The sequence below is a fragment of the Aotus nancymaae genome, unplaced genomic scaffold, assembly GCF_030222135.1.
Source record: "Aotus nancymaae isolate 86718 unplaced genomic scaffold, 86718_ANA_hifiasm-v0.15.2.pri h1tg000017l, whole genome shotgun sequence".
Taxonomy (NCBI): Eukaryota; Metazoa; Chordata; class Mammalia; order Primates; family Aotidae; genus Aotus; species Aotus nancymaae.
In genome coordinates, this window is record NW_026988429.1 from 14,764,495 (window position 1) to 14,791,159 (window position 26,665).

At 37.7% G+C, this 26,665-nt stretch overlaps 1 pseudogene; it reads right to left on the minus strand.

The window, feature by feature from the left end:
* The window catches only part of LOC110568659 (dynein axonemal heavy chain 6-like), a 322,799-nt pseudogene that overhangs the window by 201,303 nt on the left and 94,831 nt on the right, over positions 1–26,665 (minus strand).

Consider the following 26,665-nt stretch of genomic DNA (forward strand, 5'->3'; position numbering starts at 1 on the left):
ATTTTGCCAGCACACCATTTCCAACCATGTGAAGCTATGTAGAAACAAAACATTTATGTATATTTCAATATTATTACCAGCAAGATAGGTAAAGGAAATTATAAACTTACAGAAGATTATTTTGCCATAGATTGGGGTTGGCAAATAACAGCCCACAGGACAAATCTGGCCCACCACTAGTTTTTGTAAATAAAGCTTCATTGTCACACAGCCATGCAGACATACTGTCTGTGGTTCCTTTTGTGCTACAATAGTGGACCTGGCTACAGAGACTGTAAAGCCTACAAAGCCTTGAGTATCTACTATGTGACCTTTTATGAAAGAAAAATTGTTTGTGTCTCCTCTCGAAAACCCAGAATATTCTAAATGCCAGTCTTCGTGTAATATAGTTTTTGTATTATGTGTAATCTCTCCAAATCACTCAAAAGGAATTTGATTTATTTTTCCAACTGACTATCCTAGTTCATATTAAAACAGGTTAGAGCAATTAACTATTAGTGTTTAAGACAGTGATTTCCAAATTTTTTTTTCAGTCAAGGATCCTTTTTATTGCTGTTCCTATCTCCAACTCGCTTATGTTTTGGAGGACTAAATGTATAAACCAGCAGTTAGTAAATGCTCTAGATTGTTGATTGTCAACTTAGCAATATCCCTGCATCAGGGAAAAGCTGGAATGACATTTCTAGAATCTCTTTCCAGTAAGGTTTTAATTTAGATGCTGCCTATGAGACGCTCTTCTATGTGACTGAGAAGGTAGAAGGAAGCAAAGCCATTACTCCCCAACTTGAGCATGGATGACTGAAGTGGGTGGGATTTTATCTTTGGTTTTCAGGTGTCCTCCTGACAATTCCTCCCTTTCTTGTTGCAGGAAGCTGACACTTTGGTGGCACTTCCCTGAGACCTCTGCCTGTATTTCTGGATTTCCTCAAAGTGGTCCTCAGTTCTTCCCTTCTTCTGCCTCTAGCACCAGTGAAAACTTCTAATTCCCTGAATGAAACTTTTGCTCTAAACACCTAGAGTGGCTTCTGTGTTTTTGGCCAAACCTTTCCCAAGTAATATAACCAGATGTTAAAGTTTCAGTTTTGGCTGAAGTTCTAGGACTAGAGTTGTCACATTTCAAAGTGAGATATCAGGTCACCTGGGGCTGACTCATAAGGAGATGGGTAAAGACTCTGGAGTCCTCACTTGCCTGAGGATATGAAAGTGTAAAAGCTGAAAAGGCTGGACAGCTAGAGATAGGAATATTTTTTTGGTAGAGAGATGTGCTAAGGGTGCTTGCTATGCCCATGAGAAAGGGTGGGGTTCACTCTCCTCAAGACTAGCCATCTCAGAAAGCTTAACATGGATTTCCACCAATTAACCTAAAGAAAATTGCTCAGGCAACACCAGTCTCTAACCGTTTATGCACACATCTGTGCACACATACACACATGCACAGGCACACATATTCATTCAACAGTAATATGATAAAGCAATTGGGTAATGAAGAATCATTTCAATTTGTGAGATCTAAAAATCAAAACAATTGAACTCATGGAGATAGAGAGTAGAAGGATGGTTACCAGAGGCTGGGAAGGGTAGTGGAAGGATTGGGGTTGGGGAGGTGGGGATATTTAACGGGTACAAAAAATAGGAAGAGTGAATAAGACTTAGTATTTGATAGTACAACAGGGTGACTATAGTCAATAATAATTTAGTCATCAATAATAATTTAATAGTCAATAATAATTTAATTGTACATTTAAAATAACTAAGAGAGCATAACTGGATTGTTTGTAACACAAGGAATAAATGCTTATGGAGATGAATACCCCATTTTACATGATGTGATTATTATGCATTATATGCCTATGTCAAAACATGTTATGTACCCCATAAATATACACACCGATATATCCACAAAAATTAAAATAAAATAAAATTATTTCAGCAACTTAGATACTTATCCACTTAAATATTATTGAATATTGTATCTTTGTCCTTGAGATTTATACTCCCCAATTAAGATAACTAGCTGGATTTTCATTATCTTAGATCTTTTTGTCTCTCTAGTTCCTTGATGCTTTGAGGTTATAACTATAACCTCAACTTGATCGACAATCGTAACTACTAAAAAGTATCTTAGGTTGCTTTATAAACTTACCTTGGAAAGATAACTCTTTTTGATTCTAAGTATGCCTCTAGGCACTTCTGAATTTGGTCAAGTAATGCATTATTGTTTTGAAAAGTTTCCAGAAGTCCTGTTCATTAAAAAAAATAGTATTGGTAAAACTGTGTTAAAATCCAATTTTTTTTTTTCAGAAAAAATTATCACTTTAAAATATAATCAATTTATGAATCTTCCTTCTAGAAAACTCTTTAATAAAACTCTTTAATAAAAATATGCTTTGAAATGTTCAAATCTAAAGTTAAAATGAGTCATGAAATTGAAATGCCAGTAAAAAAATTACAATCACATCATCAGCAAATGCTGACAGTTTGATGTCCTCTTTACCAAGCTGGATGTCCAGACAGTATCTGCTGTCTTCAAGAGACTCACCTAACCCATAACAACTCACATAAACTTAAGGTAAAGGAGTGGAAAAAGATATTCCAAGCAAATGGACACCAAAAGCGAGCAGTAGTAGTTATTCTTATAAAAGACAAAACAAACTTTAAAGCAAAGCCATTTAAAAAAGACAAAGAAGGATATTATATAATGATAAAAGGACTTTTCCAAGAAGAAAATATCATGGTTCTAAATATATATGCACCTAAAACTGGAGCTCCCAAATTTATGAATTTATAAAACAATTACTACTAGACTTAAGAAATGAGATAAACAGCAACACAATAATAGTGGGGGACTTCAATACTCCACTGACAGCACTAGACAGGTCATCAAGATAGAAAGTCAACAAAGAAACAACTTAAACTACACCCTAGAACAAATGAACTCAACAGATATTTACAGAACATTCTACCCAACAAATGCAGAACATACATTCTATTCATCAGCACATAGAATATTCTCCAAGATAGACCACATGATAGGCCACAAAACAAGTCTCAATAAATTTAAGAAAATCAAAATTATATCAGGTAATTTCTCAGATCACAGGTGAATAAAACTGGAAATCAACCGCAAAAGGAATCCTCAAAACCATACAAATACATAAAAATTAAATAACCCTAAACACTCATTCAAAAAGCTCCTAGAACTGATCAATGAATTCAGCAAAGTTTCAGGATACAAAATTAATGTACATAAGTCAGTAGCTCTGCTATACATCAACAGTGACCAAGCTGAAAATCAAATCAAGAACTCAACCCTTTTTACAATAGCTGCATAAAAAAATAAACAAACAAACAACTTAGAAATACACCTAACCAAGGAGGTGAAAGACCTCTACAAAGAAAACTAGAAAACACTGCTGAAAGAAATCATACAACACAAACAAATGGAAACATATCCTATGCTCATGAATGGGTAGAATTAATATTGTGAAAATGGCCATACTGCCATAAACAATCTATAAACTTAATGCAATTATTATCAATATACCACCATCATTCTTCACAGAGTTAGAAAAAAACAATTTTAAAATTCATATGGGACCAAAAAAGAGCCCACATATCCAAAGCAAGACAAAGCAAGAAGAACAAATCTGGAGGCGTCACATTATCTGACTTTATACTATAAGGCCATAGTCACCAAAACAGCATGGTACTGGTATAAAAATTGGCACATAGACCAATGGAACAGAATAGATAACCTGAAAATAAAGCAAAATACTTACAGCCAACTGATCTTCAACAAAGCAAGCAAAAACATCAAGTAAGGAAAGGACACTCTATTCAACAAATGGTCCAGGGATAACTTGCAAGCCACATGTAGAAAAATGAAACTGGATCTTCAATTCTCACGTTATACAAAAATCAAATCAAGATGGATCAAACACTTAAATCTAAGACCTAAAACCGTAACAATTCTGGAAGATAATATTGGAAAAAATCCTTCTTGACATTGACTTAGGCAAAAACTTCATGACCAAAATCCCAAAGCAAATGCAACAAAAACAAAGATAAATATATGAGACTTAAACTAAAAAGCTTCTGCACAGCAAAAGAAACAATAAGCAGAGTAAACAGAGAACTCATAGAGTGAGAGAAAATCTTCACAATCTGTACATCTGGCAATGGACTAATATCCAGAATCTACAAGGAACTCTAAACAAGTCAGCAAGAAAAAAGCAATCCCATCAAAAAGTGAGCTAAGGGCATGAATAGACAATGCTCAAAGAAGATATACAAATGGCCTACAAACATATGAAAAAATGTTCAACACCAGGAATTATCAGGGAAATGCAAATCAAAACCACAATGCAATACCACCCTACTCCTGCAAGAATGGCTAAAATAAAAAACAAATGATAGGTGTTTGTGTGGAGGTGGTGAAAAGGGAACACTTTTTCACTCCTGGTGGGAATGTAAACTAGGACAACCACTATGGAAAACAGTGTGGTGACTCCTTAAAGAACTAAAAAGTGGATCTACCATTTGATCCAGTAATCCTATTACTGGGTAACTACCCAGAAGAAAAGAAGTCATTATATAAAAAATATTATGCACATGCATGTTTATAACAGCACAATTTGCAATTGCAAAAAATACAGAACCAGCCCCAATGTCTATCAATCAATGAATGGGTAAAGAAAATGTGTGTATGTATGCCATGGCATACTACTCAGCCATAAAAGGGAACGAAATAATGCATTTGCAGCAACCTGGATGGATTTGGAGACCATTATTCTAAGGGAAGTAAATCAGGAATGGAAAACCAAGCATTATATGTTCTAAATCATAAATGGGAGCTAAGCTATGAGGACACAAAGGTATAAGAATGATACAATGAACTTAGGCAATGAGGGGCAAGGGTTGGAGGGAGGTGAGGGATGACAAGATAAAAGACTACACATTGGGTGCAGTGTACACTGCTTGGGTGGTGGGTGCACCAAAATTCTCAGAAATCACCACTAAAGAACTTATTCATGTAACCATATATCACCTGTTATCCTAAAACCTATTGAAATACAAATAAATAAATAAAAGAAATGCAATGGCAGTGGTATGGTCTTTTCAATAAAAGGTATTAACTAAAAAATCAAGAAAGATAATTTTAAGTAAAATTAAAATATACTGTTAATATTTTAAAAGCTTTGGTATTATTTGATAAAGGAATGCTCTAATACATTAAAATGGGGGACACTAAGAATTTTAACTATTACCTTTAATAATAATTTAAGTATTTACAAAGTGTGAACAAGTACATTTAATATGAAACATTTTTAGCTGGTGTATCCCACTTTTGGGGGGCTAGGAGTACAAATCCAAAGCCAAGCAGTTGCCTTCTCCTTGACTCTCCCAACAAAGCCAGAGTCTATACTTACTCATTGTCTGTCACTTTCTTACTGGCATCTTTTCTGTATCTTCTGCCATCTTTAAATGCCAAAATTGTGGGGATGGGATACTATTTCTTTATCATTAAACTACAGCTCCTTAAGGAGCAAGATCCATGTCTTGTTTATCTTTGTAGTTTTGGTGCCTATCACAGTAGCTGATATCCCCACCTGCCCAAGAATCAAATCCACAGTCTTTATCATGGTTTCCAAGGGTCTATGTAATCAATAAGCAGTCTGATGCCCAGTCCCCCACCTAAGTAGCCTTGCCTCTCTTGCTTCACCACCTAAGCCCTTCTGCATTCCACTGCAGCTCTCATTGGCTTTCTTGCAAACAGTTGTGCATGTGAAGCATGCACTTGCCTTTGGAGCCTTGCTTTGATTTTCCCTCCTCTTTTAACAATGTTCCTTTGATAACATACATGACTCACTCCCTTGTTTCTGCAGGTTTCTGCTCAAAAGCTTTATCAAAAAAAAAGCCTTCTGTCTGTTTGTCTGTCTGTCTCTCCCTCTCTCTCTCCCTCCCTCCCTCCCTCCCTCCCCCTCTGGCCCCTTTACTCTATTTTTTTTCATAGCTTTATCATCACCTAAAATGATCTATATAAGTCATATAAGTCTCTGTTCTTATCTTAGATCCTTAGAAGCAGATGCATTTTTGAATCAATTTTTTTTTTAATTTCATAAATTATATTTTATAACAAGTCTAGTAGGGACTGGGACAGCACTCTGTAATCAAACATAGCCTTCACAGCAAAATGTTTCAACATGACAAGTGAGTGCAGTAGATAGAATAATGGCCCTTTAGAGATGTTCATGTCCTAATCCCCCAAACCTGTCAATATGTTAGTATACATGGAAAAGAACTTTGCAGATGTGATTAAGTTAGATCAGGATCATGTGATGAAGAGACTGTCCTGGATTGTCTGGTGGACTGATCATACATAGGCCATTATAAGCAGGAGGCAGGAAGGTTGGAGGCTGATAAGGAGATGTGATGACAGAAACAGAGGTTAGTGTGCTGAGATTACAGGCTGGAAGAGGGCCATGAGCCAAGGAATGTAGGCTGACTCTAAAAGACCCAAAGAGTTTTCAATTCTATTATTCCATATAGTGTTCTTTTCCATTTCTGTCTTATGTCAGAGTTTTTGGGCAAAGAGTACAGCCCAGCAGCTGCTGCAGGGAAGCTGTCTGAGGATATTTACCAGGCTGCACCATGTGCTGCTATTTCCTGGACAACAGGCAAGCTTGCCAAGGCTTTTACTTAAAGCATAAAGTTCAAGAGCCACATATGTGCGCCCTGAAAGACTTTGATTCCACAGCCACAGAAACAGAACTTATTAAAACACATTTCAACCTTGAGACTAGAAATGCAATAAATGGTAATATTTTTTTAACTAGTTTTAATGACTTCATTAAAAATAAGGCATGGAAATTTTCATGGCTATAAATCTGTGGAGGAGCTTTAACAGAGTATCAACTGAATGTGAATGTTTGTCTCCTTATCAAAATTCTGAGATGAAAACATCACTGATACCCTAGAGTAATGTCTCCAAATCATAAAAACAGCAAAAATAGGCAGATTCTCCTTTTCCAAAACTACAAACTAAGCTGAGAGATAATAATAATATAAAAAGTCTAGTGTTCCATTGACATTGTTTAGTAAGTGTGTCAAATGCAAGTATTCTTTGTTACCCATACTGACTAGAATCAAGGGCTGAATGTACCACGTTATTAGGTTCCCAGAGAAGAGAAACATTTTAGGTGATTGTAGTCTTTTTGCTTGTTTGGAATTTTGTTTTATACCTGGCTGAGTAGCAGCTCGAAGAGCATTAGGCAGCCGATTCACCTTCCTCATGATTTCCTTCCATGACTTATCCACCTGAAGGAACATCTTGGCCTCTGCAGGCAATTGCCTCTGAATACCTGGAGCATTGAAAATACTTTCTAGGTAGAGCCAGTTTCTCTGGCAGGTCAGCCACTCTTCCTAGGAGAAAAATACAGACATTGTCAAATTTTAATTCCCCTATTAAAAACATATGGTTATAGTAAAAATCATGACAGAAGGAATCACTATATCTTTTTCCTTGAGGGTGGTGTTATGACTCCTCACAGGTCTTTTGAAATTAAATTCCTTACAAGGTCCAAGATTCACCTTAGTGTGATTTCATCCCACTGTCTACAGGTTTTCCATGTAGTTACCAGAGTTCTAACGGGTTTTCCATGTAGTTACCAGAATAGATCCAGAGAAACATGATTAAAATACCCACAGGAAAGATTCAGGGGGCAGCACCATGCTTATGTAAGAAAATCTAGAGGGAAGAGGAAAGTTTAGTGACCATTTTCAAATATATACAAGATGTTTGTGAAAAAAGTTTGTTTTTTTCTCTCATCTCTATCATGTATATATTCTTCCTTTACCTTTCTTTAAAAAAAGAAAATTAAAAAAAAACCCTGCTCATGACAGCAAATGTGGAGACTGGAAGAAGAAAATCATGCATTCCCTTGGCTTTTAGGCAATCACTGTCAAAAAGAAATCAGAAATACAGGGTCAGAAATTAAATGTCTGTAGACCTCACCTTTCGTCTGTGTCTCCTGCTGTTATTGCATGTGTGCACCAAAAATCCATGAAAGAGTTCCTCACTTCTCACTCTAGGTTTGGGAGTAAGTTCAAATTTCACAACCACTTCCTGGTTTATCTCAGGTCTCACACTTTCCAAGCAATTCATTCTCTGGAGGGTCCTCATTATTCAGCTCAGGCTTCTTTCAAGACCCTCTATGAAAATGTCCCCCTTCACTTTGATCTGTAGTCCCTCCCTTCACAAAGTTCGGCCATCAGTCCAGAAGGCTGGACAGGGCCCAGACAATGTGGTTGGTTGAAGAAGATGAATTTCTGAGAAAGTTCTCTTTGTAACAAAGTTGGAACAAGTTATTTTTTCATCTTACTTCCTTTATTATTTCATAGATAACTTTTCAGATTAGAAAATCTGGAAACCTAAACATAATTAAGTCAAGCTAAGTATCTGAAGTCTAAGAAAGAGACTGGATGGGAACAAAGTGAGATTAGTGTAAGTGGGTTCTTTGCTTTGCTATGGGACAATTGAAGGTGGAATAAAATTAAAAGGACATGTGTACCACAAGGAAAGATTCCAAGGAGACTTCAAGCAACAAAGAGCATTCTTCCAGTAAATATAAAGTTACAGCAAGATTCATAAGGTGGCCCTTAAGATGTGGTGTTTACATCCTTGTGTAACCCTCTCCCCTTGAGTGTGGGTGCCATCTGTGACTCGCTCCCAGGCATATGGGATGTGGCAAAGATAACAGAATGTACATAATTATGTTCATATTATGTAAGGCTGTACTAGTCATCTTGCTAGGATCCTTTTCTTCCTTGCTAGACTGATGTAGCCAACAGTCATGTTGGGGAAGCCCACACATAAAAAAAAAAAAGAAAACAAAACAAAAACCTGTGGGCAATGCCTAGGAGCTGAGGATGGCCTCCAGCTGAGAGCCAGCAAGAAATTGAAGCCCTTAGTCCAAGAATTGCAATAAAATAATTTCTTCCAACAACTGGAGTGAGCTTGGAAGTGGATCATTCCCTAGTTAAACTTCTGATGAGAACCCAGTCTGGCTGACATCATGTTTGCAACCTTGTAAGACCCTGAGGAAGAGGCCTCAGGTAAACCATGCCAGAATTCCTGAGCCACAGAAACTGTGAGATAATAAATATATATTGTTTAAGTTTGTAGTATTTGTTTCACAGCAAAATAAGAATATGGGCATGCTTTGTTTTACTGTGTTTCACTTTATTGCACTTTGCAGATATTGCATTTTTTACAAATTGAAGTTTGGAGGCAACCCTGCATCAAGAAAGTTAATTCATGCCATTTTTTCCAACAACATGTTCTCACTTTATCTCTGGGTCACATTTTGGTAATTCTTGCAATATTTAGAACTTTAAAAATACTATTATTAAGAATTATTATTTTTATATCTGTTATGGTGATCTGTGATCAGTCATCTTTGATATTAAGATTATAATTGTTTTGGGGTACCATGAACCATGCCCATATGAGATGGCAAACTTAACTGATAAGTATTATATATGTTCTGATTGCTCCACTGACTGGCTGTTCCCCTGTTCCCCCATCTCATTTCTTCTCTTCAGTGTCCTCCCCCCAACTCCCTGAGACACAACAATATTGAAATTAAGCCAATTCATAACACTACAAGGGCTTAAGTGTTCAAGTGAAAGAAAGAGTCACATGTCTCTCAATTTAAATCAAAAGTTAGAAATGATTAAACTTAGTTAAGAAGGCATATCAAAATCCAAGATATGTCAAAAGCTTAGCCTCTTGGACCAAACAGTTAAGACAGTTGTGAATGTAACTTCAGTGAACACACAAATGATAAAAAGTCAAAAACCTATTTCTGATTTGGAGAAACTTTGAGTGGTCTGAATAGAAAATAAAACCAGCTACAACATTCCCTTAAGCCAAAGCCTAGTCCGAGGCAAGACCCTAACTCTTTTCAATGAGAGGTGAGAAATCTGTGGAAGAAAAGTTTGAAGGAGGCAGAGGTTGATTCGTGAGACTGAAAGAAGCTATCACTGTAACATAAAAGTGCAAGGTGAAGCAGAAAGTGCCGATAAAGCTGCAGCAAGTTATCCAGAAGATTTAGCTAAGATCATTGGTGAAGGTGGCTACTCTCAACATCAGATTTTCAATGCAGACACAATAGCCTTCTATTAGAAGAAAATGCCATCTAGACTTTCATAGCTAATGAAGATAAGCCAATGCCTGGCTTCAAAGACTCAGAGGACAGGCTGACTCATGTTAGGGAAAAATGCAGGTGATGACTTTGAGTTAAAACCAACGCTCATTTACCATTCAAAAAACCTCAAGGCCTTTAAGAATTATGCTAAATCTACTCTTGTCTATGCTCTAAAAATGAAACAAGAAAGCCCATGTGACAGCATATCTGTTTAAAGCATCATTTATTAAAGATTTAAGCCTACTGTTAGACCTACTGCTCAGAAGAAAAGACTTCTTTCAAAGTATTACTGTTCATTGACAATGGACCTGGTTACCCAAGAGCTCTTATGGAGATGTACAAGGAGATTAACGTTGTTTTCATGCCTGCTAACACAACATCCATTCTGCAGCCCATGGATTAAGGAGTACTTTAAACTTTAAAGTCTTATTATTTAAGAAATACATTTTGTAAGGGGTTATATCTGCCATAGATAGTAATTCCTCTGATGGATCTGGGAAAAGTGAATTTAAAAACCCTCTGGAAAGGACTATTCATTCCAGATGCCATTGAAAATATTTGTCATTTATGGGAGGAGGTCAAAATATTAACACTAATAGGAGTTTGGAAGAAGCTGATTCTACTGTATAGATTACTTTGAGGGATTCAAGACATCAGTGGAGGAAATAACAGCAGACGTAGTGGAAATAGAAGAACTAGAATTAGAAGTGGAGCCTGAAGATGTGACTGAATTGCTGCAATATTATGATAAAACTTGAACAGATGAGGAGTTGCTTCTTATGGATGAGCAAAGAAAGTGGTTTTATGAGATGGAATCTACTCCTGGTGAAAATGCTATAAACATTGTTGAAATGACAACAAAGGATTTAGGATATTACATAAACATAGTTGGTAAAACAGCAGCAGGGCTTGAGAACATTGAGTCCAATTTTGAAAGAAGTCTGTCATGGGTAAAATGCTATAAAATATTGCATGCTACAAAGAATTTTTTTTTATAAAAGGAACAGTCAATAAATGTGGCAAACTTCATTGCTGCCTTATTTTAGGAAATTGCCACAGCTCCCTGCCACCTTCAGCAACCACCCATAAACATTGAGGCAAGATCTTCTACCAGCCAAAAGATGATGAGTCACTGAAGGCTCAGATAATCATTAGCATTTTTAGCAATATAGCATTGCACACTTAATGGACCACAGTACAGTATAAAAATAATTTCAACTTATATTTCAGATTCAGGGTTACATATGCAGGTTTGTTAAATGAGTATGCTGTGTAATGCTGAGGTTTGAGATATGAATGACCTTTTCACTCAGATAGCGAGCATAGTATCCAATAGATAGTTTTTCTGCTTTTCTGCTTTTGCACCCTTCCTTCTCTCCCCTCTTTAGTAGTCTCCAGTGTCTATTGTTCCTATCTTTATGTCCATGTGTTCCCAATTCAACACAACTTCTTATGTTCTTGGAAACAAAAAATTCATGTGGCTTTCATTATTGCAACGTTTGGATTATTGTGGTGGTTTGGAACCAAATCTGCCATATCACTGAAGTATACCTGTGCGCCATATCACTGAAGTATACCTGTGCAAGGGTGATGGTAATAGCATTAAGCTGTATACTTATGTAAAGAAGAGCTCAATACCTGTGCATTTCTCTTACATTCTAAACACGACAACGTGTCCACAGTTAAAGTTTCCATTATAAAACCATACAATATTTAAATAATAAAACAAATTATTTCTAAGGTCCTTGTGACTCTCTAATTCTCTGAGTGTATTAATTGAAATTATTCTTACTCACCAGTGTTTGATTAAATAAAGCAAGTTGTTTTTGCCATTCATCCACTCGAGTTTTCTGTGGACCAATGTAATGTGATGAGGCAAGGGTTGCAACATTGATGGTGCTATCATCAAGAAGGACCTTTAAAGGAAGGGGAAGAAAATATATGCAGCACCACGTATTTGTGCTCTCAGTAATATTTCAGATACATAATCCCAAGAGTCCACGTAAAGGCAAACTCATTGAATTAATAGCTTAGCCCCTCCTACTGTTTCCTACTCATCAATTTCCCTTCATTATTCACATCTTTGTGGCACTGTGATGTTCTTTCAAAGGTCACCCAGGACTTCTGATTGCCAAATTTCTGTTGCTCCTGTAATTATTAATGGTACAAGTTTTTGTATGGTTCGACACTCTTCTCCTCTCTCCCCCCACTATTAGGTAACTAGTACTTTCTTAACACAATTTGGTCACGTGGTCTTGCCTTCATTTCTCAAAATATCATATACTGGCAAAATTGCCTGTTGTCTGTCCAGTGAATTATCACTTTCTCTCAATTATCTTAAGGGAGAAATGAACTCATTCATATCAACCTCTGAATGGTTATAATAGTTTCTCCTCCACCTCCATAGTCTACTACTCCCCTTTATACAACAGCATCTCTCACAGAGCACGTGACTTTTTAAAAATGTGTCTGTTAATCTGAAAGATTTAATGATCCATTTCAATAATAAGCTTTTGAGAGTAGAAGCCGCACCATCTGACATCAATTGCCCTAAACTTACTGACCTCTTTGAGTCTCCTCTCCCATCCACAGTGCAGAGTGATGTCTGGTCTTGCTCTTCCAACCTATACCTGGCAAAGCCATTTTACCTCTAATTCTAGTCTCAGTACACTCTATTAGGCCAGAGCATTGCCTTTTAAGTTGGGCTACGTGACTGAGCTCTCTTTGTTAAACAAATGTTCCTTCAGATTTTAAATGATAAAGACAATTCCAAACACACGGGTTAGATTTATTTTCTTTTATGGTTGACAGAGCATGGCCGTCGTTTCCTAATTTCAACACATTCAAGTGAATTTAGCCTTTTAGTGTGCTATAAACATGAAATGTTCATTCAGGTTTCTTTGCCTTGTTTACAGGGTTTGAAGCGGCCTTTAAATTTTTCTATGTCTATCAAATCCCATCTAATATTTAAGATCCACCTTGTTATGACTGGTCTAGGAAGAATGCTCTGATCATTTCAGCTGTAACTGATCTTTCTGTTTTCCTAAATTCCTCAACAGTTACCAACTACAGGTTGCAACTCTTACATATATATGCCATTTTTAATGCTTTGTTAAATATTTCATGTACGAGCATTTGTGTCAATTATTTGCATTCATCTTGCTTTTCCAATTAGATTTTTTCTTCTTAAGTGACTCTCATTTTATTCCCTCATCATAATCTCTCACAGAAGATTTAGAACTAGCTGTGGATGGAACCTTTACCATAAGTTTTCAATAATCTGGTTACCCACCTGTATGTCATCTGTGCCGCCCAGTATAAACACATCTTTGGCATCACGGTGAGGCAGAATGACAAATTCAGTTGTTTTCCAAGAGTCCTCCACCTTAGAAATAATTCAAGTCTTAGGATATCTAAATTCACTGTGTTTAGATAATCAATAAATTCATGGGAGATGAAATAAGTAAAAACTTCATAATTATCTCATTTTCCTCCTTATTGCCCTTTAAAATTCAAAAAATCTTCTTCTTGGATAGATGACACTGACTTGCTTAATTTTATTTGATATTAACACACATGCTTTGAGAGAAAAAAATCTTTTTATGCAGATGATTAGTAGGTGTGTATATATCTTTAGGGTAAGGAGATAGTATCAAAACTAAGAAAATCTTAATGTCTTTTGAAGCATTTAACAGATTTCTCTGGTAGTTTGGAAGATAATGTATTTGGGTTTAAAAGATCTTTCTTGGTATATAGTTTTTTATATAAGCATGCACATTTCAAACCTTGTGGCCATCAAGTTCCTATGTGCTATAGGATAAGCAGAAGGAGGAGATTTTTAGAGGTGAAAACAGTAATATCTGTTGTAAGGAAACAATAGAGGGATGACTAATAATGAGAGAGTGAAAGCTGCAACATTGAAAAATCCATCCAGATTACCAAAAGTGAATCTGAACACTTTCACATTCCCTAATTATATAGATAAATATATATTCCAGATTTACCTTTTTAAGAATTGCTTCTAAGGCAGCTTCTCCAGAAGCCTGTCCAGATATGTCCCGGATTTCTTGACCAAAGTCAAAAACATGCAACTCGGAGAGTCTCTCCAAGGTTAATGGAATTTCAGTATCCACTAGAGTGGCATCAACTGTTTGTTCAATAGCTGCCCAATGTCTTGGCTTCAAAGCCGGATTCCTCAAGTCAATGATAACTGGAAGCTGAAAAACAAACACTCTCAGAGACATGAAGACATGATGCTTTTTATCTTAAAAATATAACCCAAAGCTTCTGGTTTCAAATTGTGCATGTAGAGAGCTGGAAAGAGCACCACTTACCCATCTTTCCACAAAGCAAAATCTGGACAACTGTAAATTAATGACTCTAATTGAGCCTATTGAAAACCAAGTTTGCAGGGCAGAATCAACTCAAAGTTTGGAGGGAGACTGATACCAACAGGTTTCTCCACAAGGAGAAACAGTAACTGAGAATTTTCCTACTGGGGCAGATTCCTTGGGATGACATATGAACTATTAAGAAGATAAGAAGATTCAGCTAAATTAAAAAAATAGAGTGCTAAAGATTAAGTGTGGGGTAGCAGGAGAATGGAAAGTCTCTGAGCCTACAAATACAGTGGTGTTGACAGTGAAGATTGAAAGGACTCTTAAGCAAGCTTCCTTTATGATGCTGGCTGGGGGAGGGAAACAGTGGCCATTATATAGTAATTCTAACAAATTCATCTTCCTCTGTGGAACAAACCCCTTGACGTACAGAGAAAGGAACAACAAACTGCTACCTTAAGGCACTGGTGATAACTCATTGACAATATCTTCCCATAACTGGAGAAATAGAACATGGAAAAAAACAATTTACCCTTGAGGGAGGGACAGAAATAAATGCTAGGCTCACTACAGCTGGAGAAGTGGGAGGAACACCTGCGATAGGAATTCTGAGAACAAGAGCTATAGCACCTCACTAAGATAGAGGTTTAATCAGAGCATGAGGGGAATGTTCCTTCTCACCTCTCCCACCAGGTTAACAAATGTTGAATAAGAATACCAGTGGGATACAGAGTAGAAAGCTGCAAATGACAGATTCTCAGTGGGGCACAACACAAAGGGAAGACCCAAGGTCAGGGGAAAATAGGAATTGAGAAAATAACCTTTGGTAAACCAGCCCAACCCAAAATTCAAGGTATCACTAGAAAAATTTGAAGCCTGTGGTGCACTGAGGGTAACCATAGCAACATCAACCCTTAAACCTAGCCCAATTCCTAACTACATTTAACACAACATGTCACACAAAAATCCAAGTAGAAGAAGAGGCATGCTCATTTCCAAGCATAAATATTATTTGCTTTGGTATTTACCGTACTATATAAGATATCTGGCTTTGAACAGAAAATTAAGATGCATGTGAAAAGGCAAGAAAAAACACACATCTAAGAGACAAAACAATAATCAGACCCAGAAATGATACATATGTTGGAAGTAGATAATTTAAAATAACTATGATTAATATGTTAAAGGTGCTAATGGAAAAGGTAGATAACAAGCAAAATCAGTTGGGAAATGTCAACAGAGAGAAGGAAAGTACAATTACAAATTGAACTAAAATGCTAGAAATAAAAAAGACAGTACAAAAGATAAAGAATGCCTTTAATGGGTTTAACACAGCCAAGGAATTAATGAACTTGAAGATAAGTGCATATAAATTCCAGAAACTGACATGCAGAGAAAAAAGAGGGAGAAGAGAAAATAAAAACAAAACAGAGCATCCAAGACCTGTGGGACAATGTCAAATCGCCTAATGTACATATCATAGAAATCACAGAAGGAAAAGAGAGACAGAAAACAGAGCAGAAGAAATGCTTGAAAAATAACAGCTACAAAAATTTTCAAAATTAAAAACAAGTACCAAATCACAGATCCAAGAAACTCAAGAGAACATCAAGCAAAATAAATTTGAAAAGTAAACAACAACATACGCACACCTAGGCATACTCTATTCCTAACTGATGAGAATCAAGACGAAGAGAAAATCTTGAAGGTGGCCAGACAAAAAAGGACACATCATCTATAGAACAACAAGAATTTAAGGAGAGAGATCCAAGATGGCCGATTACTAGCAGCTCAGGATTGTAGCTCCCAGTGAAAGCGCAGAGAACAAGAGGACGCCACAGTTTCAGACGAATTTTTGTTGCTCATGGACCAGGAGATTCCCAGCAGAGGAGTCCCACGGGTCGCCAGCGTGACTCTTGTGGCCAGTGCGGCGGTTTTGCCGGCTCCCTGGCATGGTGGTTCTTGGTGCAGAGTAAACGGGACTGGGTCCCCTTCTGGTCAATGTTTGGAACTCTGGGAAGGCAGAGTTGCCTATTCAGCTGATTGAAAAAGGGACTCAAGAAGGAAGCCAGACCGGAGATTCCCAGGCAGAAAAGCACCATCAATCTTAACACCGCTGTTTTAGTCGGCGCAGTGGGTTGCTCAGATTCTGGCGCTGGGAATCAACAAGTTGGATATCCACTCAGAGACCTAATTTGAAAGTCGGTAATTACAAAGACGACATGTGGATAAATTTACAATGATGGGAAGAAACCAGCATAAAAAGGCTGAGAATACCCAAAATCAGAATGCCTCTCCCGCTACAGGAGATCACAGTTCCTCATCAACAAGGGAACAAGGCCAGATGGAGAATGAGTGTGTTCCATTAACAGAATTAGGCTTCAGAAAGTGGATAATAAGAAACTTCTGTGAGTTAAAAGAACATGTCCTTGCCCAACATAAAGAAACTAAGAACCTTGAAAAAAGGTTTGATGAAATCCTAATGAGAATAGACAATTTAGAGAGGAATATAAGTGAATTAATGGAACTGAAGAATACAATACGAGAACTCTGTGAAGTATGCACAGGTTTTAACAGTCGAATTGATCAAGCAGAATAAAGGATATCAGAGGTCAAAGACCAACTTAATGAAATGAAATGAGAAGACAAGATTAGAGAAGAAAGAGTAAAAAGGAATGAGCAAACTCTCCAAGAAATACGGGACTATGTGAAAAGACCTAATTTACATTTGATAGGTGTACCTGAATGTCATGAAGAGAATGAATCCAAGCTGGAAAATATTCTTCAGGATATTATTCAGGAAAACTTTCCTAACCTAGTAAGGCAGGACAATACTCAACTCCAGCTAATCCAGAGAACATCACAAAGATATTCCTCAAGCAGAGCAACCCCAAGACACATAAACATTAGATTCACCACGGTTGAAATAAAGGAGAAAATTCTAAGGGCAGCTAGAGAGAAAGGTCAGGTTACCCATAAAGGGAAGCCTATCAGACTCACAGCAGATCTCTCAGCAGAAACCCTACAAACTAGAAGAGAGTGGGGGTCAATATTCAATATCCTCAAAGAAAAGAATTTTCAACCTAGAATCTCATATCCAGCCAAACTAAGCTTCATAAACGAAGGAAAAATAAAATTTTTCATGAACAAGCAAGCACTCAGAGATTTCATCACCACCAGGCTTGCTTTACAAGAGCTTCCGAAAGAAGCATTATACACAGAAAGGAACAACCAGTATCAGACATCCCAAAAACTTACCAAACGGTAAGGAGTATCTCCATAATGAAGAATCTACATCAACTAATGGGCAAAATAGCCAGCTAGCATTAAACGACAATATTAAACTCACAAATATCAATATTAATTCTAAATTTAAATGGATTAAATTCCCCAATCAATGACACAGACAGGTAAATTGAATAAAAAGTCAAAACCCATCGGTATGCTGTATCCAGATCCATCTCATAAGCAAGGACACACGAAGACTCAAAACAAAGGGTTGGTGGAAGACTTACCAATGAAATGGAGAGGAAAAAAAAAAAAAAAAAACCAGGAAGCGATCCAAGATGGCCGATTAGGAGGAAGTCGGGATTGCAGCTCCGAGAGAAGGTGCAGAGGGTGAGTGGACGCTGCATTTCCAGACAGATTTTTACTGCCCACAGACCAGGAGATTCACAGGAGGAGGAGCCCCACGGGTCGCCAGCACCGCTGGTCTGACCGGCGTGGCCGCTCAGCCCACACCCTGGGGCGGGGGGCAGTGGCTCGTTGAGCAGAGTGAGAAAGACTGAATCCCCTCTGAGCCAGCAAGGGGAGCTGAAACAGGAAGTCAAGCCAGGAGATTCCTGGGCAAGGGCGCACTACGAATCTCAGAGCTGAAGCTTCGGCTGATGCAGCGGCTCACAGGGCAGCAGATTTTTACTGCCCACGGACCAGGAGATTCACAGACGGAGGAGCCCCATGGGCTGCCAGCGCCACTGGTTGGACTGGAGCGGCTGCTCGGCCAACGCCTGGTACAGGGGGCAGCAGCTCCTTGTGCAGAGTGAACAAGACTGGGTCCCCTCTGGGCCAGCAAGGGGAGCTGAGGCAGGGAGTCAAGCCAAGAGATTCCCAGGCAAAGAGGGCGCCACGGGAAGCACGGCTGAACCCGGGATGGTCCAGCTCAGTGGGGGAGTGGCGTCCCCCACGGGGAAACACCCTGCAGTTCCCAGGGCAATTTGCAGTAACCAAGGTAACCAGCCACTACAGAGACTCCGTCACTACAGGGGCGGGCCAAGTTAGCGGAAGCAGTTCTAACTACACCCATATAAACAGGACTGCAGGGAAGTTCACACGGAAGCTGAAGTTCACACAGCAGCTCAGCGAAGCCTCTGCAGGCTGAGTGTGACTAGGCTGCCACCTTGTGGAAAGAGAAAATGATAGCAGGACAGTGGGAAATCATAAAGCACTAACTCCCTGGGACAGAACACCTGGGGGGAAGAAAAGGGGGTTTATGAGTTCTGCTGCTGCAGACTTAAAATTACCAAAATCAGAAAGACAGCAACTACAAAGTCGATAGGTGGATAAATCCACAAAGATGGGAAGAAACCAGCGCAAAAAGGATGAAAACACCCAAAACCAGAACACCTCTCCTCCTACAAGGGAGCACAACTCCTCACCAGCAAGGGAACAAGACTGGATGGAGAATGAGTGTGATGAAATGACAGAATCAGCTTTCAGAAAATGGATAATAAGAAACTTCCGTGAGCTAAAAGAACATGTTCTAACCCAATGCAAAGAAACCAAGAACCTTGAAAAAAGACTTGACAAAATGCTAATGAGAATGGACAACTTAGAGAGGAATATGAGTGAATTGATGGAGCTGAAAAACACAACACGAGCACTTCGCAAAGCATGCACAAGTTTCAACAGCCGAATTGACCAAGCAGAAGAAAAGATATCAGAGGTCGAAGATCAACTCAATGAAATAAAACGAGAAGGCAAGATTAGAGAAAACAGGGCAAAAAGGAATGAACAAAGTCAACAAGAATTATGGGACTATGTGAAAAGACCTAATCTACGTTTGATAGGGGTACCTGAATGTGACGAAGAGAATGAATCCAAGCTGGAAAATACTCTTCAGGATATTATCCAGGAAAACTTCCCCAACCTAGCAAGGCAGGCCAATATTCAAGTCCAGGAAATACAGAGAACACCAAAGATATTCCTCTAGAAGAGCAACCCCAAGGCACATAATCATCAGATTCACCAGGGTCGAAATGAAGGAGAAAATACTAAGGGCAGCCAGAGAGAAAGGTTGGGTTGCCCATAAAGGGAAGCCCATCAGACTCACAGCAGATCTCTCAGCAGAAACCCTACAAGCCAGAAGAGAGTGAGGGCCGATATTCAACACCCTTAAAGAAAAGAACTTTCAACCCAGAATTTCATATCCAGCCAAACTAAGCTTCATAAGTGAAGGAAAAATAAAATCCTTTGAGAACAAACAAGTACTCAGAGATTTCATCACCACCAGACCAGCTTTACAAGAGCTCCTGAAGGAGGCACTACACATAGAAAAGAACAACCAGTACCAGCCACTCCAAAAACACACGAAATGGTAAAGAGCATCAACACAATGAAGAATCTGCAGCAATCAATGGGCAAAACAGCTAGCTAGCATCAAAATGACAGGATCGAATTCACACTTAACAATATTAATCCTAAATGTAAACGGACTAAATGCCCCAATCAAAAGACACAGACTGGCAAATTGGATAAAAAGCCAAAACCCATCAGTGTGCTGTATCCAGGAAACCCACCTCACATGCAAGGATACACAAAGGCTCAAAATAAAGGATGGAGGAAGATTTTCCAAGCAAATGGAGAGCAAAAAAAAGCAGGAGTGGCAATTCTCATCTCTGATAAAATAGACTTTAAAGCAACAAAGATCAAAAGAGACAAAGAAGGACATTACATAATGGTAAAAGGATCAATGCAACAAGAAGAGCTAACGATCCTAAATATATATGCACCTAATACAGGAGCACCCAGATACATAAGGCAAGTTCTTAAAGACTTACAAAGAGACAGACTCCCACACAATAATAGTGGGAGACTTCAACACACCATTGTCAATATTAGACAGATCAACGAGACAGAAAATTAACAAGGATATCCAGGATTTGAACTCAGACCTGGAACAAGCAAGCCTAATAGACATTTACAGAACTGTCCACCCCAAATCCACAGAATATACATTCTTCTCAGCACCACATCACACCTACTCTAAAATTGACCACATAATTGGAAGTAAATCACTCCTCAGCAAATGCAAAAGAACGGAAACCATAACAAACAGTCTCTCAGACCACAGTGCAATCAAGTTAGAACTCAGAATTCAGAAACCAACCCAGAACCGCATAGCCTCATGGAAAATGAACAACTTTCTCCTGAATGTTGACTGGATAAACAATGAAATGAAGGCAGAAATAAAGATGTTCTTCGAAACCAACAAGAACGAAGACACCACATACCAGAATCTCTGGGACACATTTAAAGCAGTCTCTAGAGGAAAATATATAGCAATAAGTGCACACATGAGAAGAAAGGAGAGATATAAAATTGGCACCCTATCGTCAAAATTCAAAGAGCTAGAGGAGCAAGATCAAAATAACTCAAAACCTAGCAGAAGACAAGATATAACTAAGATCAAAGAAGAATTGAAGGAGATAGAGACACGAAAAACCCTACAAAAAAATCAATAAATAAAGGAGCTGGTTTTTTGAAAAGATCAACAAAATAGACAGACCACTATCCAGACTAATAAAAAAGAAAAGAGAGAATAACCAAATAGATGCAATAAAAAATGATAAAGGGGATATCACCACAGATTCCACAGAAATTCAAACCATCATCAGAGATTATTACAAACCACTCTATGCACATAAAATAGTAAACCTGAAAGAAATGGATAAATTCCTGGACAGTTGCCTCCTCCCAAGCCTAAACCAGGAAGAAGTCGAAACCCTGAATAGACCAATAACAAGGTCTGAAGTCGAGGTAGCAATTAAGAGCCTACCACCCAAAAAAAGCCCAGGTCCAGATGGATTCACAGCCGAATTCTACCAGACATACAAAGAGGAACTGGTACCATTCCTACTGAAACTATTCCAAATAATCCAAAAAGAGGGAATCCTTCCCAAATCATTTTATGAGACCAACATCATCCTAATACCAAAACCAGGCAGAGACTCAACAAGAAAAGAAAACTACAGGCCAATATCCATGATGAACATAGATGCAAAAATCTTCAATAAAATACTGGCAAGCTGATTGCAACAGCACATCAAAAAGCTTATCCACCATGATCAAGTAGAATTCATCCCGGGGATGCAAGGCTGGTTCAAAATACGCAAGTCTATAAATGTAATTCACCACATAAACAGAACCAAAGACAAAAACCACATGATTATCTCAATTGATGCAGAGAAGGCCTTCGACAAAATTCAACAGCCCTTTATGCTAAAAACTCTCAATAAACTAGGTATCGACGGGACGTATCTCAAAATAATAAAAGCTATTTATGACAAACCCACAGCCAATATCATACTGAATGGGCAAAAACTGGAAGCATTCCCTTTGAAATCAGGCACTAGACAAGGATGCCCTGTCTCACCACTCCTATTCAATATAGTACTGGAAGTTCTAGCCAGAGCAATCAGGCAAGAAAAAGAAATAAAGGGTATTCAATTAGGAAAGGAGGAAGTCAAATTGTCTCTATTTGCAGACGACATGATTGTATATCTAGAAGACCCCATCATCTCAGCCCAAAATCTCCTGAAACTGATAAGCAACTTCAGCAAAGTCTCAGGATACAAAATCAATGTGCAAAAATCACAGCATTCCTATACACCAATAACAGACTTAAAGAGAACCAAATTAAGAACGAACTGCCATTCACAATTGCTACAAAGAGAATAAAATACCTAGGAATGCAACTAACAAGGAACGTAAAGGACCTCTTCAAGGAGAACTACAAACCACTGCTCAACGAAATAAGAGAGGACATAAACAGATGGAGAAACATTCCATGTTCATGGTTAGGAAGAATTAATATCGTGAAAATGGCCATACTGCCCAAAGTAATTTACAGATTCAACGCTATCCCCATCAAGCTACCAATGACCTTCTTCACAGAACTGGAAAAAACCACCTTAAACTTCATATGGAACCAAAAGAGAGCCTGCATAGCCAAGTCAATTCTAAGCAAAAAGAACAAAGTGGGAGGCATCACACTACCGGACATCAAACTCTACTACAAGTCTACAGTAATCAAAACAGCATGGTACTGCTACCAAAACAGAGATATAGACCAATGGAACAGAACAGAGGCGTCGGAGGCAACACAACATATCTACAACCACCCGATCTTTGACAAACCTGATAAAAACAAGCAATGGGGAAAGGATTCCCTGTTCAATAAGTGGTGTTGGGAAAACTGGCTAGCCATATGCAGAAAGCAGAAACTCGACCCCTTCCTGACACCTTACACTAAAATTGACTCCAGATGGATTAAAGACTTAAACATAAGACGTAACACCATAAAAACACTAGAAGGAAACCTAGGGAAAACCATTCAGGACATAGGCGTAGGCAAGGACTTTATGACCAAAACACCAAAAGCATTGGCAACAAAAGCCAAAATAGACAAATGGGACCTAATCAAACTCCACAGCTTCTGCACGGCAAAAGAAACAGTCAATAGAGTGAATCGGCAACCAACAGAATGGGAAAAAATTTTTGCTGCCTACCCGTCTGACAAAGGGCTGATATCCAGATTTACAATGAGCTAAAACAGATTTACAAGAAAAAAACACACAAGCCCATTCAAAAGTGGGCGAGGGATATGAACAGATACTTTACAAAAGAAGACATACATGAGGCCAGCAAGCATATGTAAAAATGCTCATCATCAGTGGTCATTAGAGAAATGCAAATCAAAACTACATTGAGATACCATCTCACGCCAGTTAGAATGGCGATCATTAAAAACTCTGGAGACAACAGATGCTGGAGAGGATGTGGAGAAATAGGAACACTTTTACACTGTTGGTGGGAGTGTAAATTAGTTCAACCATTGTGGAAGACAGTGTGGCGATTCCTCAAGGACCTAGAAATAGAAATTCCATTTGACCCAGCAATCCCATTACTGGGCATATATCCAAAGGATTATAAATCGTTCTACTATAAGGACACATGCACACGAATGTTCATTGCAGCACAGTTTACAATAGCAAAGACCTGGAACCAACCTAAATGCCCATCAATGATAGACTGGACAGGAAAAATGTGGCACATATACACCATGGAATATTATGCAGCCATCAAAAACGATGAGTTCGCGTCCTTTGTAGGGACATGGATGAACCTGGAAACCATCATTCTCAGCAAACTGACACAAGAACACAAAATCAAACACCGCATGTTCTCACTCACAGGAGAGTGTTGAACAATGAGAACACATGGACACAGGGAGGGGAGCACTATATACTGGGGTCTGTTGGGGGGAGTAGGGGAGACAGTGGGGGGGGTGGGGAGTTGGGGAGGGATAGCATGGGGAGAAATGCCAGATATAGGCGAAGGGGAGGAAGGCAGCAAATCACACTGCCACGTATGCACCTATGCAATAATCTTGCATGTTTTTCACAGGTACCCCAAAACCTAAAATGCAATAAAAAAAAAAAAACCAGTTGTAACTTTCGTCTCTGACAAATAGACTTTAACAGTAACAAAGACTAAAAGAAACAAAGAAGGACATTACATAATGGTAAAAGGATCAATGCAACAACAGGAGTCAATGATCATAAATATATATACACCCAATATAGGAACACCCAGATACATAAGACAAGTTCTTAATGACTTATAAAGAGACTTGGACTCCCGCACAATAATATCGGGAGACTTTGACATCATATTGTTAATATTTGACAGATCAACAAGATAGAAAATTAACAGGGACATCTATGATTAGAACTCAGACCTGGAACAAGTAAACTCAGTGAATATTTATAGAATTCTTCACCCCAGGTCCACAGAACATACATTTTTCTCAGTATCACATTACACCTATTTTGAAAGTGACCACATAATTGGAAGTAAATCACTCTTCAGCGTTTGCATAGCATTTCACAGACTTAAATGAAATATTGGTTGGCTGTTTGTTATTTTCTTCTCTTATTCCTTCCTGCCTCCACTGTTAAGCACAATTATCGGCAAAAAACAGGTTTTTGATACCTATTTTTAGATTGCATTCCAGCCTGGGCAATAGAGCAAGACTCCTGTTCTCTCTCCCCCTTTCTCTTTCTCTCTCTTTCTAAGAAAAAAAAAAAAAGAATTTAAAACTACAGCAGACTGCTTGTCCAAAATCAAGCAAACAAGAAAAGAGTACCTCCAAATTACTGAAGGAAAAACAGAAACAAAAACTGTTGGCTCAGAATTATATACCCAGTGAAAATATCATTCAAAACTAAAGGATAAAGACTTCTTCAAAATAAAAACTGAGGGAATTAATTATTACCATACTTACTCTATTAGAAATATTAAAGGATATTCTTTAGGCAGAATGAACATGTTATGAGTCAGAAACTTAGATCCACACAAAGCAATAAAGAACATTGGAAATGGAATACATGTAAAGTAAAATTCATTTTCCTTCTTATTTTTATTGCTCCAAAAGGTAACTGTCTGGAGCAAAAATAGTAAAAATGAGTTATATTTATAGTATATATAAGTATAGACCTAACAACATCACCACAAAGAATGTATGGAGGAATTAATTGGGTGTATACTATTATAAGGTCTTTACACTACATGCAAAATAGTAAAATATTTGAAGGTTGATTTAATTATAAATTTATATTTTAAGCCTAGAATAACAATTTTAAACAATTTTCTAAAAATTGTATAAAAAGTATGAATAATTTCATTGAGAAGATAAAATGAAATAATAAAATATGCAATTAAATTAAAAGAAGGCACAAAAAGAGAGAAAAAGAAACAAAGAACCAGTAGACCGAAACAGCTGGCAAGGTGGTAGAATCAATACGACTATAGATATAATGACTTAAAATGTGAATGGTCTACACACACATGTTAAGAGACTAAGAATATTGGATTAAAAAAAAGAAGTCAATTGTATGCTATCTAAAAAAATCTATTTTAAATATAAAAACACATATAAAAGTAAAAATGGAGAAAGCCATATCATATGAACACTGAAAGAAAGCTGAACTAGCTATATTAATTTCAGATAATGTAAATGTTAGAAAGGAATCTTATCAGAGATAAAGAGAGACAATTCATAAATGATGAAAGGATCAATTCCTCAAAAAGAAATAACAATACAAAATGTGCACACTTCCAACAACAGAGCATCAAATTAAATGAAGCACCACTATCTTGAGGTGGCAGTAACATCATAAAATTATTCATTCATTCATTCAATCATTTATTTGTATCAGTATGAATTCATGGATATTTATTTTATAACTTGGGCTATAATACAATATTAGATTTTTTTCGCCTGAAATTATTAAGGCTTTGGCCATCGAGACTTCTTTGCCCTTTTGATATTCTCCCATGATTTTGTTTTTTGAGCCTTTCTTACTTCCTGTCACTTCAAGATGCTCCAGGCTCATCTTGTATACTTCCTGACACAATTTAATAGTAATAAAAATGAAAATCTAGATACAAATTATGCTTATTGTTACCGGGGTGTCAATGCTTTTAGGAGGTGGAACATAAATTTCCATCCCTTACGTATGGCTGTGCATAGTAACTTCCTTTCAGATAATACAATACGGAAAGAGCAATCTAATAATCCTATTTCTAGTTATTTACTCAAGTTAATAGAAAACTCGTGTTCACACAAAACAAAAAGTTGTACATGAAAGTTTATAGCAGTTTTATTAATAATCACTACAAAGTGAGACAGAACACAGATATCTTTCATCAAGTGAATGAATAAATAAACTATGATCTATCTATATAATGAAATACGGAAATAAAAATAAATGAACTGGCTGGGCGTGATAGCTCAGGCCTGTGATTCCAACACTTTGAGAGGTTGAAGCAGAAGGATCA